The sequence below is a fragment of the Rhinopithecus bieti genome, unplaced genomic scaffold, assembly GCF_001698545.2.
Source record: "Rhinopithecus bieti isolate Rb0 unplaced genomic scaffold, ASM169854v2 scaffold_23411, whole genome shotgun sequence".
Lineage (NCBI taxonomy): Eukaryota > Metazoa > Chordata > Mammalia > Primates > Cercopithecidae > Rhinopithecus > Rhinopithecus bieti.
Window position 1 is genome coordinate 10,887 of NW_016811046.1, and position 13,244 is coordinate 24,130.

Genomic DNA, 13,244 nt, shown 5'->3' on the forward strand with positions numbered 1-13,244 from the left:
AAACTCAACTAGATTTACTCAAATTTAAGAAAGAGAATAAAAATCCGTATCTTGGAGTGTTTCACAGAAAGTTCTACCTTAATGTCTGCAGTATATATTTCCATGAAGATTCATTTTATTTTATTTCTCCCCCTTCCTGAATCAAGCAATCTTGAATCTAAAGTTGCTATGAGAAGCACTGAAAAGACCACTGGACTATTAATGGTGTGACCTTGGGACAGTCACTTTCTGCACCTTAGTTTGCTTACGTTATACATGAAGGTTGAAGTCTGATTCTGCTCTGTGACTACCATTCTAAATATTTGATGAAATCAAATTTCAATGTTTGCAATGGTAGTACAGTAAATTTACTAAGAATAAATAATTCAATGCAAAAACAAATCGATTTCCAAATGATGTAACTGATAGTTATGTTACTCACTGCAGTGAGCTGATAAATAACAAAAGAAATGAAAGATGCACATTGTGAGACCTGAAATCATCCTGACAAGTCTTCTACCTGTTTATCACTTAAAATCAATGACCACGCTGAATGCCTACACATTACAAAATATAAAAGAAATCTTATAAATGTGCATGCATAAGAGTCTAGGTTACTAAGAGTTTTAATGTGTAAGTTTAAACCAAACTAATCAAAGGAGTTGAGAGGAAAAATTGGCTTTCATCTTTAATCACTACTGTTCTGAGGTCCTATGTTTAATATAATTTTCTAAGTAGAGGCTTCAGAGAGAAGAGTTGTGAGGATACTTTCATATTTGTGTAGAAGGAAAAGTTTGCCACCCATTCTAGTATCCCTAGTGTTATACTGACGTGCACCTTGGATTTATTTTGTTCCTATTGTATAAACTCATACTTGACTTCAAAGAAAAGGAAAATCCAAAGTCCCTCTTTTCTAAGGGGACAGAAATCCTTTGTGTCAACTGTTTGACCCTTTGCTCTATAAGGTCCTATTGGAAATCTTTTGTAACACAATGCACGGGACTCTTCCATGTGTTGATGCCGTTTACACAGTGGGATGGGCCTCACTGAAGAAAAAAATCGCATAAACGCATGAAAGATTATGGTCTTATTTCCTGACAGCATGAAAGGTGATTGATACTTCCAAGAAGTCCCTGTTACTCAGGAAAATTACCAAATATTGTACTCAGAGATACTTGGAAAGACTGAAGGAAAGGAAGAACGAAGAAAGCAGAATCTAGACTTATGTGGGGAGAGATTTGTGGCAGAGGAAAAGTATTCTCTTTGAATTCGACAAGGGATTTGCCTGGGGGAATTTCCTGTCCAGCCCTTTATTACCAGGGTCTTTTGACGCCGGCCTCCCCATTGGGCAGTTCCCTGGGAGTGCAGTGGGGAATTCTTACACTTTCCCTCTAGGTCTCCGAAGGATCTCGTTTTCTTAGTGTCTCTTTCAGGTTGGCAGGAGTCTTGAGCCTGACACTTCCCTTTGATGGGACAGGCAAGCTCTGTGGGCGCGTAAACACGCTGTAACCAAGTTCTTTGCTGATTTTACAGTTTTGTATGCTCCCGAGAAGAAGTGATCGTACTCAATTGTCTATTGCTGGCCTGCCCCCTAAAAGCCTGGGGGCTCCTTTCCCCTAACCCAGAACTAGCTGCACGGGGGGCGGGGAAGTGGGGGTGGGGAAGGAGTGGGAGGGCAATGGTTTCCGCGAGCAGAGCGATGTTACTGAGTGAGTCCCTCAATGGGGAGTGCTGCTGTCCCCAAGCCGATTGGTACTTCTTGTCAGGAAGAAACGCCAAGAGGTGGGAGTGCCTGGGGAGGGAGGCAGGCGGTCCCTACCGCAGGCGCGGGGAGCTGCCTTTCCGCCCCTCCGCCTGCTTTCCAAGCCTGGGCTCTTAGGAGTGGCTGAAGCTGTGGAGCGCTTTTGGAGCCTGTGAATGAACCCTCCTCCTCTCCCTCCTCCTTCTTCTCTCTGAGTCTCCTCCTCGGCTCTGACGGTACAGTGATATAATGATGATGGGTGTCACAACCCGCATTTGAACTTGCAGGCGAGCTGCCCCGAGCCTTTCTGGGGAAGAACTCCAGGCGTGCGGACGCAACAACCGAGAACATTAGGTGTTGTGGACAGGAGCTGGGACCAAGATCTTCGGCCAGCCCCGCATCCTCCCGCATCTTTCAGCACCGTCCCGCACCCTCCGCACCCTTCCCTGGGCCACCACGCTTCCTATGTGACCCGCCTGGGCAACGCCGAACCCAGTCGCGCAGCGCTGCAGTGAATTTTCCCCCCAAAACTGCAATAAGCCGCCTTCCAAGGTAATCACGTTTCTTTTGTTCCCCCCTTAAAAAACAAAAACAAAAAAACTTATAGAAAAAAAACCCCCGATCTTAGAAAAAAGAAGTACATTGCAATTGGTAGAAGGCTTTAATTAAGGCAAGGAGCTGTAAGGCGAAGTTAAGAAAATGTAGGCACTTAAAAAATGCAGGTAACTTTCAAAAGGGCTTTTGGGGAGAGGGATACAGAGGGACCTTGGTGTTGAAAAAGATTCAGACAAAAGAAACGCAGGGTGGAGTGGGGTAAAATGACTAACGGAATTGGGGAAGGGAGGGAATAAATTGTAGAGAAATCATAAAAGTGGTGGGTTCTTGAGCTGGAGAGAAGAGAGGGACCTTTGGCACTTTGATTTTTTTTTTTTTTTTTCGTTCTTAACACGCTCGAGGCAAAAGTTTGAATGGGGACTACCAAGACTTGCCACAGACAAGTCCCCGAAGCCGCCTTGGTGCAGGCCACCTGGTTTCCCAGCCCCTGGTGTGTGGTCAGTGCCTGGTGTTCCTGGAAAGCCACTCCCGGGCAGCTCCTGACAGTGCGACCCGGCGCCCAAGCAGCCTGGGACCTGCGCGGACCTGACCCCTTCAGACCGCAAGCAGTCTGGGAGGAGGTCTGGCCGGGGGAGGTGCAGGATCCCCGCCGTGTCTCTTTGACGACTTGGGGACTGTCACGGTTCTCTCCCGGCGCCCCTGGGTTCTTTTGTCCTGCGCGCGGTGCGAAGGGGCCAGCAGGCAAGGAGCAGAGGATGGGGGGTGGGGTTGTTGGAGCCCCGCGGAGGTCTGGGAGGCCCCTGGGCGGGAAAAGCCTGTTCTGAACCGGCAGGGGTGTGCAGTAATTTTTCTCATCCTGAAGAGCGAAACGGGGTCTGTCGCTCCCATCTCAACAAGCAAACCGGCACCCAGAGCGCACTGCAGACAAAGGTGGCGCGGGGACCCGCATCAGGGGCCTCTGGGTCCAGTACTCTCGCCCAGACTACAGGAGTCCTCCGTTTCCTTACATATCCGCCACCCCCTGCTAGTTCTCCGCTCTAGTTGAGCAACTTTACTGGCAGGTCTAGCGGCGGCGGCGCGCGCGTGTGCCGGGAGCCCCGGGGGACGTCCTTGGCTGGAGCGCCCCACTGTCCTGCAGAGGCGTGGGCGCTGTAGGGCGACATCCCTGGTGTGTGCGGACCGAGGGCATCCGGGTTGTCCTGGCTCGTGGTCTGTGTCACTGGGCGTGGAGCGGTCTGGGTGTTAGGCAACGGAGAGCGGGGTACAAAAATAGTGTCATAGCCTAAACTATTTGCTCTCCAATCCAACTGCGTCTCGGCAAGTCCTGCATGTTCCTGGGAGATGCTGCCGGAAGGAGGAGAAATCTACACGGTGCCTGGAGAGTTGTCCTGCCGCGCGCACACCCGCGGCAGAGTCTCTCTCGGTCGCGTTTCTCATCTTTGTGTCTCCCTCTGTCTCCATCTTCTCTGCCTCCCTTCCCCTCTCCCAGCCTCTGTTCTGTCTCTCTAGCTTCTGCGTCCCCTCCCCCACAGCTGACAAATGAATGGCTAGTGTGAAATCCCTGCCTTCCCCGTCCTCCAAGGCAGCATGGAGGGAGGAGCGAGGGAGGCGGTGCGCTCCTTCGGATCTGCCCCCAGTTCAGCGAACAGGACTTGCAGAACCTAGATGTCTAGGAATTGGGAGTTTTGCGGCGGGTGTGGGCGCCCCCTAATGGAGAAGTCCCGCACGGGTTGAGAAAAACGAGCCCCCCAGACCTAGTGAGCAGCTTTCACAACCTTGTGTTCAAGGATGGAAGGCCCTAGTTTCCCCTTAAGTCATTCATTTTGGACTCCACAATCTGCGGCGTACATCTAGGGGTTTGGAGGACCCTGAAAAAAGGTCTTGGTATGTGCAAAGTGCAGAGACGCCTTCTCGCGAGTCGGCTGGAACGCACGCGGCGCCCTGAGTCGAGTTCGCCGCTTAGTGGACTAACGCACATGGCCTGGGTGGGGCCAGGTTTCAGAGGTCTCGACGCGCCACCCTGTGCGTCTTTAAGAAAGATAATACAAATGCCGTGCTCTCAAAACCCATGACCACTTGAACCCAAGGCTAGGGCCCCGCCCCAGGATATTGCAAAAGAAGTGCTTCTAATCCAAAACTTAAACTTCCTCAACTTAAGGGCGCGCGTCGGACGCGAAAGTTGAGAGAAGGCGGACGGCGGGAGGAAAAAAGAAAGGGAAGGAAGGGAAGTGGAAGGAAAAAGGACCGTGGAGGGGAGGGAAAGAAGAAAGGAACGGAGATGGGGCAGATGGCATTCAAACAGCCAGGAACGGACCGGAAGGGTTCGTTTCGGAGTTTGGGTCTGAATTTCGAGACTCCTTTTAGGATACTCTTTCTCCTCTCCCAGCGGCAACAAATGTGACTGCAGAGGCGTGCCGGGATGGAAGGGTGGGAAAGAACCAGACGAGCGGAGGTGGGCCAGTCCCGCCCAAAGGGGCTGGGTCTGGGAGCCGCCCCCACTCGCTAAGCCCGCGCCAAGGGAGGACCCGCAAAGGGCGCTACCCGCAGCGGCTGGGTTCGCCAGCCGCCACGTGGGTTGAAGCTTCGGCTCCCAGCCCGAGACGGGTGTGACTTCCTGGGCTCGGAGACTGCAGTACAGCCGCACAGGCGGTCGGCGCAGCCGAGGCCAATGGGGGCGGGGCGGGGAAGGCGGGGCCCGGCTTAGCCGAGAGAGCCGAGTGGCCTCGCCCGGAGGGCTCCGGGCCGGCTGCGTCTGGAACTCACCTGAGTTGCATCCAGACCGCGCTGAACACTCTTATTAAAAGGCTATTTAAGGTTTTTTTTTTTTTTTTTTTTTTTTTTTTTAGTTTTTTTGCTTGCTTCTTGGGAGTGGTAGGAGGGGCATAGTGCTTTTGTTTTGAGGCAGGGGAGAGGTTAAAATTTACTCCAAGTAAACTTTTATCAGAAAATGAGACGACTTTATACTGTGTTCCATTTGTTGACTTTTTAAATACATTCAGGTCAGTCTAAAGATGATTTTTAGTCAATTAACAGATTAATTTCGTTCCAGACTATCATAAAGAGTGCGCCTGGAATGGCAAATATTGCCATTCGACAAGACTAATAGAATTTCATGGGGACAAACATGGAAGGGCTGCGAGTGTCACTGAGGTTCCTGTACGTCAATGAGGAGCCTTAGCGGGGACCTGGCGGGGACTGGAAGCTCAGCACCTATTTAGGGAGTGGCTGAGCTGGAGACCTGGACAAGCTTGGCGCAGACGAGACGGTGCTACTTAGAGCTGCATTTTAAGTCCTCCCTTTTGCTGTATATTGAAAGAACTGGGTTTTAAAGATCTCTTCTATCACCTCAGATTCTGTCTGCTGAAAGCTGTGATCTAATTGTTTTAAGTTCTTCTTGACAATTTTGCCAAACCCATCCTGAAAATACATAAAGTCCTAAAATAGGATGTTGTGAGTGTGATATAAAAATAGGAAGGTACCAATGGAAGCAACAATTAGTGTTCTGAGATAGAAGCGGTTCCCAGTTTGTAACATGGAAATGTTAAGAGCAAGTACATCAGGGAGAAGGTCTCCAAGAGTCTGACTTCTTGTTCTGAGCTCTGAGTAGAGAAAGAAGTATGTTAGAATTGTATTGTCTGCCCGCACTAATATTGCAAAGGGTTCCAATGGATTCCAATGTGATTGAGCAATTACTTCCTCCAGCACCAAGTCCACAGTCCTTAATCTTCTTGTGAGAAGCTTAGGTAGGAAGCAGGATGAGATTCAAGACAATCATTTAGGATTTATGTCAGAACTCAAAGTTTTGTTTCTTTTGGTAGATAAAAACAGAGTTGGTTTTAAATTGTATTTCCTGCTTTCAAAAAAACGAGGTTGGAAAGGAAACCCCCTAGATTTACATAGGTTTACAGATGTAAGTTTCTTCTTTTTCCCTGTGTTTGCAAACTGGAGGGAGATGCCTTTGATATTCCAGAATACCTGTATCTATACACTTGTAAATTCTGGTTGGAAAGGACCGAAACAGCTAAACCAAAGGTGACGATGATTAATGTTAAAGATACTATCCATTGTTCTCTCTTTTGTTGCATTATTAGGCTTAAATACTTTGGAGTTAATGATTGGTCACTTAATTGAGTAACAGAACCTTTGAGAGCACAAAGATCAACTAACTCTGTCTCCCAAAGTCTGGCAACTTACCCCTCCTTTCCTGGTGAGATTTAAACACTTTTGTTGACGTCATTCATGGACAAACATCGGTAAACACTGTATTTAAAATGGGATATTGCCCTGTGATGGAGCAGAGCTTCTCAAGACACACGGTTCTTTTGAGGGAAAGAATTAATGACTGTATGTAGTAAGGTGTTTTTTCACCACCCACCTAGAGAAACCAGTTAGGACTGACAAATACTCATTGTTGGGAGTTACTTGCTCTGGTCTGAGAAAATATACTGATAGTTACATAGGTCTGTATTTTACCAGAAAACACAAAGCATGTACTCTCCCTGATTTGGAATCAGAAAAAGGGGATTAGAGATGAATGTCTTGGCCGAGCTCCATTTCAATTAGCGAATTTTTGCCAGTTTCCTCTTGTAGCCTAGACTTGGTAAATTACATATATATATATAAAGTCTCTCTCTCACTCTTTGTGTGTGTGTGTGTGTGCGCGCGCGTGTGTGTGTACAGGGTTTTTAAACACTGCTAAGTTCTTACCATTGAATGTGTTAGAGGTGGTTGTATTTCAGAGGTCAGTACAAAGAATCTTTGTTTAATGTGTCAGTTCTGTTTCCTGAAACACACCTCTGGGTAGATTTACCATCTATAAAAGGATACAAATGTATATACTTTCCACATATATATACATCCTACCTCATTCTTCTAAGGATTTTAAGAGGTGTTTATGTCTGTAAAATGAGATTACATATTTTACAATAAACACACATATTGATATAATATTTTTATTATTAAATTATTGATTTGATATTACTTGAGGTATAGTGGACTGAGAACTGGACTTGGAATCAGAAAGTTTGAGTTGAACTCACTAGCTGAGAAAACCAAGCAAAGACTACTTTTGGACATTTAATGTCATAATCTATTAAATGAATATGCAATTATAAAGATCACAAGAGTAAGTACTTTGAAAAACTATACAGCAAAGGGATGATAATATATTATGTCTGTGGGATTCATATTGATCTAATTCTATAATTTTAATAATAACTGCATTACCCAAGCCATGTAGTTTCTACTAAATCTATAAAATAAATCAGAGAGGGGCATATTGTTTTTAAAATTGTTCAGTTTCATTAATCAGAAGACAGATTCCAGAAATTGACTCAAATGAAGCTGGACATTCAGTAGAAAGGAAGAATTATTCAATAAATGGTTTCAGGACAATTGATGGGTCCACGCAAAATAATCAGTCTGTACGCAAAATAATAATCAGTCTCTACCTGATTTCTCATCATAAAAGAAATATAAGATGAATCAAATATGAAATGTAGGGAATAAATTTTTTAAAATGATAAAAGAAAATCATGGGATTAAAAAAATAAGTTAGGAATAGAGAAACCTGTTCTAAGCAAAACATGAAACCCAGTGCCATTCTAGGAAATATTGATAGGTCTAAGTAAAAATTACACAAAAGCAAATAACACATTTGGAAAACATCTATGACATATGAGAGACAAAGAACTAATAACTCTCGATAGTCCATGGACTTTTATAAATAACTTTGAAAAGTTCACATCTATCAAAATATGAGCAAAAAATTCTGTACAGGTAGTGGCAGAAAGAGACAGAGTTTTAAAATTATATAAAAAATCGCTCAGCCTCATCTGTAATTAAATAAATAGTAATTAAAACACCAATGATATGCTACACCATTTTTTCACCAGAGGAGTAACAAAAAAATAATTTTTTTTCTTTTTTTTTTTGAGATGGAGTCTCGCTCTGTTACTCAGGCTGGAGTGCAGTTGCACGATCTCAGCTCACTGCAACCTCCGCTTTCCAGGTTGAAGCCATTCTCCTGTGTCGGCCTCCCTAGTAGCTGGGATTACAGGCACCTACCACCATGCTTGCCTAATTTTCGTGTTTTTAGTAGAGTGGGGTTTCACCATGTTGGCCATGGCGGTTGATCTCGAACTCCTGACCTCAAGTGATTCACCCACCTTGGCTTCCTAAAGTGCTGGGATTACAGGCGTGAGCCACTGTGCCTGGCAAAAAGAAAATAAAAAAGTTTGATGCAAGTTTGTGTTGGCCAGGTTGTGGAGAAACTGGGTCTCTCATATACTATTGTATAAATGTAAATAAGTTCCTCTACTTTAAAAAATAATTTGGCAATCACATGTTTTTGATTCTTTATCAAATTTTTTTAAAAGATGTAGATACTCTTTGATCCAGCAACTCCACTTCTCAACATTATTACATGGATGGATATTGGTACCAATGTCACCCAAGACAAATGGACAAGGATGTTCTTTGCAGCATTTATTCTAAGAGCAAATATCTGGGAAGAGTGTAAAGGCTCATCATAGGGAACTGTTTAAATAAAAGTTGCTGTATTCCACCTAATGGAAAACTATGCAGCTGTCAAAAATAACATGGAAAAATTGTATTTGCTGATTTGGAACATTCTCCAAAATATAATGTATTTTAAGTGAAAAAAATGATAGACAAAACTGTGTATATAGTATACATCTAATTACGTAAAATGGGTGCATATTCATTCTTTTAACAAATATTTACTGAGTGTTCTAGGCATTGTGGATACAAGAGTGAACAAAACATCAAAGGCTGCCCTGTTGGAACTTTTATGATGGTAGGTAGAGAAAGGCAATTCCCAATCACATATGCAAAATGGTGGTATGTGCTAGGTTGAAAATAGACAGTGGGAAAGGGAATAGAGTACAGTATGTCTTAGGTAGAGTAATGAGAAAGGAGTTCACCAGACAGAGAACAGAGGAGTGCTAAGAGGCGACAATGTGAAAAAGCTTAGCCAAGTCCAGGTTCAGGAATCCAGTTTCAGTTTAGTAATAAATTCACATGATGCTATGACTTGTATGAAGTAAATTCATGAAATTTCACACCTAAATCATGTGATTTCTCTCTGCATTACAATGATTCTTTCTGTGAGAAAGAACCGAGGAGCAATATGATACGTGATACTCATTACATCCACTTTGTAGCTGAGGTATCCTAGAAAGTTGGTTGTCTGGGGTAACTAGTTAGCAGAATGGTGGACAAAACTACCTTGTCTGTGTCCTTAAGTCACCCCTTGCAGCTGAGCTTCCCCCAAATCAAGGGAGAATACTAAATATCTATTTAATAGAATCTTGGCTTTCTCTCTGAGGCTGCCCATCCCTGGTATGTCCCTTATCCTCCCTGCAGACATTTCTCATGGATAGGAGTTCTATTGACCTTGTCTTTTATGTCTCCCAGGCAATTAAACAGTCTCAGTACCCTGTACCTGGATTGTTCAATGACTTTCTTCCCTTCTCAATGACTTCACTGGAGTAGAAGGCTAAATATAGGCATTCACTCTCATATCTCTCAGGTCTTTCCATGCAGACAGACTTGTTATCACTAGTAGACGGTGCTTATAAGAGAGACATGGAAAAGTGGAAGAATGGAAATAGGGATTTGGAGTGGTGCTAAAAACGAAGAAAGAGGCTTCTGAAAGCTTTCCATTTAATAAGATCAAACATAGAAGACACAAGATGTAACTTAATGACCAAGGATAGGGGCATAGCCTTGAGAAAATTAGAGAAGTGGAATGAATGCCTTGGACTCCAAGGAAGAGGGAATGGAAATGTAGTTCTGAGGCAGCTAACATCAATAAAGCCCTCTGATATATTTACTATAGAAATAAATGATCATCTTTTAATGCAAGGGTTGCAAACTTAGGTGACTGCAGGGGTGAGGCATGGAGTGGAAATGGGTAAGAGACTAAGTGGGGGGCAGTAATGGCCATGAGCACACAGACTCAAAGGGAGAGACTGCTGCTTGGTTAATGCTCATGATCAGCCAGCTGAAATATAGACTTAGTGTTGCTAGACCTTCTGATTTTTTGAAAGAAGTTAGAGATCTGATATTTAGTGTAAACAGTCTAATTTTTAAATTGAGTAACTCATTCAAACATATTTATACAACTTATTTAAATGTATTTAGAGCATGTCTGATCTCTTCTTTGTATTCTTACCTAGTCTTAGGGGTAATCTTAGGAAAAGTGATGTGTACACTTGTTATACCTATATAGATGGAGGACCATTCTCCTCTCCCCAACAAAAGACACTTTTATAAGGATTGAGTGTGGCACAAAGAGTTTGTTTTTAGTATTTAAATTGAGTAGGAAACTCAAATGCAGAAGATCCTTTCCTGGGTCACACCTTTGGTTTTTTAAATGAGATTTGACTCTCTAAATATTGACAAACATCATATTATTGGGTCATGGTAAATCTTCAGATGGACTGATTCAAAAGCATTCAAAAGTATTTCAGGTGTTAAGGAATTGTTGGCACTGAGTTTCAAAGGTGTTTCTGCATAAGAAATAGAGGCACTGATCATGTATTTGATTTACAAACATTCCTCAAGGATCTACTCTGAACCTGACACTGAAGAAATATTGTGGGAATTATTAAGTTAAATGAAGTACTAGCTCTGCCTTCCAGAAGCCTACTGTTCTACAGAGGAGATTAGACATGTTTACAGATAACAATTTGAAGTACATAGCAATAAGTTATAGGATGATTTATTCCAAGCATAAAGTGTATATTGCTACTATAGTGGTAACCTAGGTTATAATTTTCAAATGTAAAAGCCCCAAATACTATTCTTTTTACTCTTAGTGATATGAAACTATGTTAGAACATCTGCAGAAAGTCTGAATTAGTAATTTAATAATAAATATTGCATACTGATATATTGTATATCACTGAGATTTATTTTACATACATTATTATATCAACTGTGATCACTTCAATAAGTACTAATTTTCACAACTAAGTAGCTACAGAAAATGAGGTTTAGAAAGATATAGTATTTTACCTAAAGTCACACAATATAAGTGGAGAATGCAGAACTTGCATTCTGGGCTATTTGACAGTGGATCCCAAACTTTTAAAATTAGGCTTATAAAGATTTCCTGGAAAAAAAGAAAAATAAAAAATAGAGAACAAATTTTCCTGAAGGAAAGTAGGACATTATTATTTATAAGTATAATTTTTTATACTCCAGCCCAGGCTGGAGTGCAGTGGCCAGATCTCAGCTCACTGCAAGCTCTGCCTCCCGGGTTCACGCCATTCTCCTGCCTCAGCCTCCCAAGTAGCTGGGACCACAGGCGCCCACCACCACGCCCAGCTAATTTTTTTTGTATTTTTTAGTAGAGACGGAGTTTCACCAGGTTAGCCAGGATGGTCTCGATCTCCTGACCTCGTGATCCGCCCGTCTCGACCTCCCAAAGTGCTGGGATTACAGGCTTGAGCCACCGCGCCCGGCCTATAAGTATAATTAAAGAAAGCGTTCTTATTTGGATTCAGCTAATACTCATGGAATGCATTTTCTTTAGCACCTTTTTATGATAAAATACAATCTTTTACTTTGGCTGTGCAATTGATACCTTTATTTTTCCTTGAAATATTGTAATAGCATAGAGATGTGGTGTACACTTGCTGCTTGCTGTGCTGTCTTATAAGAAATCCAGAAACGTAGAAGCATTATGGCATTTCCCAGTTAGTGTTTAACAAAATCTATTAGCAGATCCTAGTGATTATATGATAAATAACAAACTTAATTAGTAGGGTTAATTTAAGATTATCAACCATATGTTTTTCATTGTGAATTATCAGTTGGTCTATAGATGGAAAATATAGGATGTATAATGTATTAGCTTAAAAAAGCTCTTCAGGAAATATCTAGAATTATATAAGTTTAAAATTTTGTTTTGAAAAGGTCTAATTTTCATTTCAAAATATATGAAGAAATCAGATGCAGAAAAATATTAAGAAAAAAGGTCTTAATTAATTAAATACTGTACAAATCCAAGCCCAATTTATGTTCAAGTGTTCAAGATCAGTTTTGTAATTTATGACTAATTCAGCATTTGCTTGTTTTCAATCTAGGTTTGCTAAATAATATAGGATTTATTTTCCAAGGAAGTTATTCAGGGTCCCAACTAAAAAAATACATATCAGTTAGGATGCTTTCAGCTGTAAGGAACAAAAAGTCATGATTTTATTGGGTTTAAACAATAATGACATTTATAATCTCATATAAAATGAAGTTCAAAGGCATGGTCCACTCTAGGTCTAATCCTTAAGGACTTACGCCTCACCTTTGCTGATTCTTTCTCAGCTTCATTTCCAGAGGTATCTCACTTACTTATGGATGCAAAATCCCTGCAACAGTTCCAGCAGAAATATTCCAGCATGATAATGTCCAGGGAAGAAAACTGACCACCTCTTCCTTTGTTCTCTTCTCAGGATGAATCTATCTTTCCCAGGGGCCCTTCCCTGGAGGAAGAGATCCCCTCACATCTAACTGGCCAAAACTGTATTATATACTGTTCCAAATCCAATCATTGGAAAAGGGAATGGGACCTCTGTAATTGACTTAGGATATCAGGATCATCCCTTGGGCTGGGGTTTGACCCAGGTCCTCCAAAGTATATGGCTGAGGGTAGGCACTAGAATGGAACCAGAGTTGTGTTAGAAAGGAGAAACACATGGCTATTATAGAATAGTTCTAAATGCTACCAAGGAGGGCACAACTGTGGAGACCAAATAATCTTTTGCCATTCTTCTGAAGTTGGCACTTTGATTTCTAGATGGTTCCCCAACACTGGTACTTACCCTCCTTCATAATTACAGCTGCCTTGAAATTTGAGCTGGAAGGGAACACTCTGAGACCCAGATTGTTAAACGTCTTTTCCAAAGTCATGCAATAAATTAAATGGCAAAGCCAGGGCAGTTTCTTG

General features: G+C 42.5%; 1 protein-coding gene across 3 annotated transcripts in view; it reads left to right on the top strand.

Moving 5' to 3' along the window:
* Positions 1-1,712: 1,712 nt before the first annotated feature.
* The window catches only part of VCAN (versican), a 114,000-nt gene continuing 102,468 nt past the window's right edge, over positions 1,713-13,244 (top strand). For 2 of the 3 annotated variants that reach the window (XM_017893435.1, XM_017893436.1), the window contains exon 1: positions 1,713-2,272. The gene's annotated coding sequence lies outside the window, so the exon portion shown is untranslated. The remainder of the gene's footprint in view (positions 2,273-13,244) is intronic. The other variant, XM_017893437.1, reaches the window with a different exon arrangement.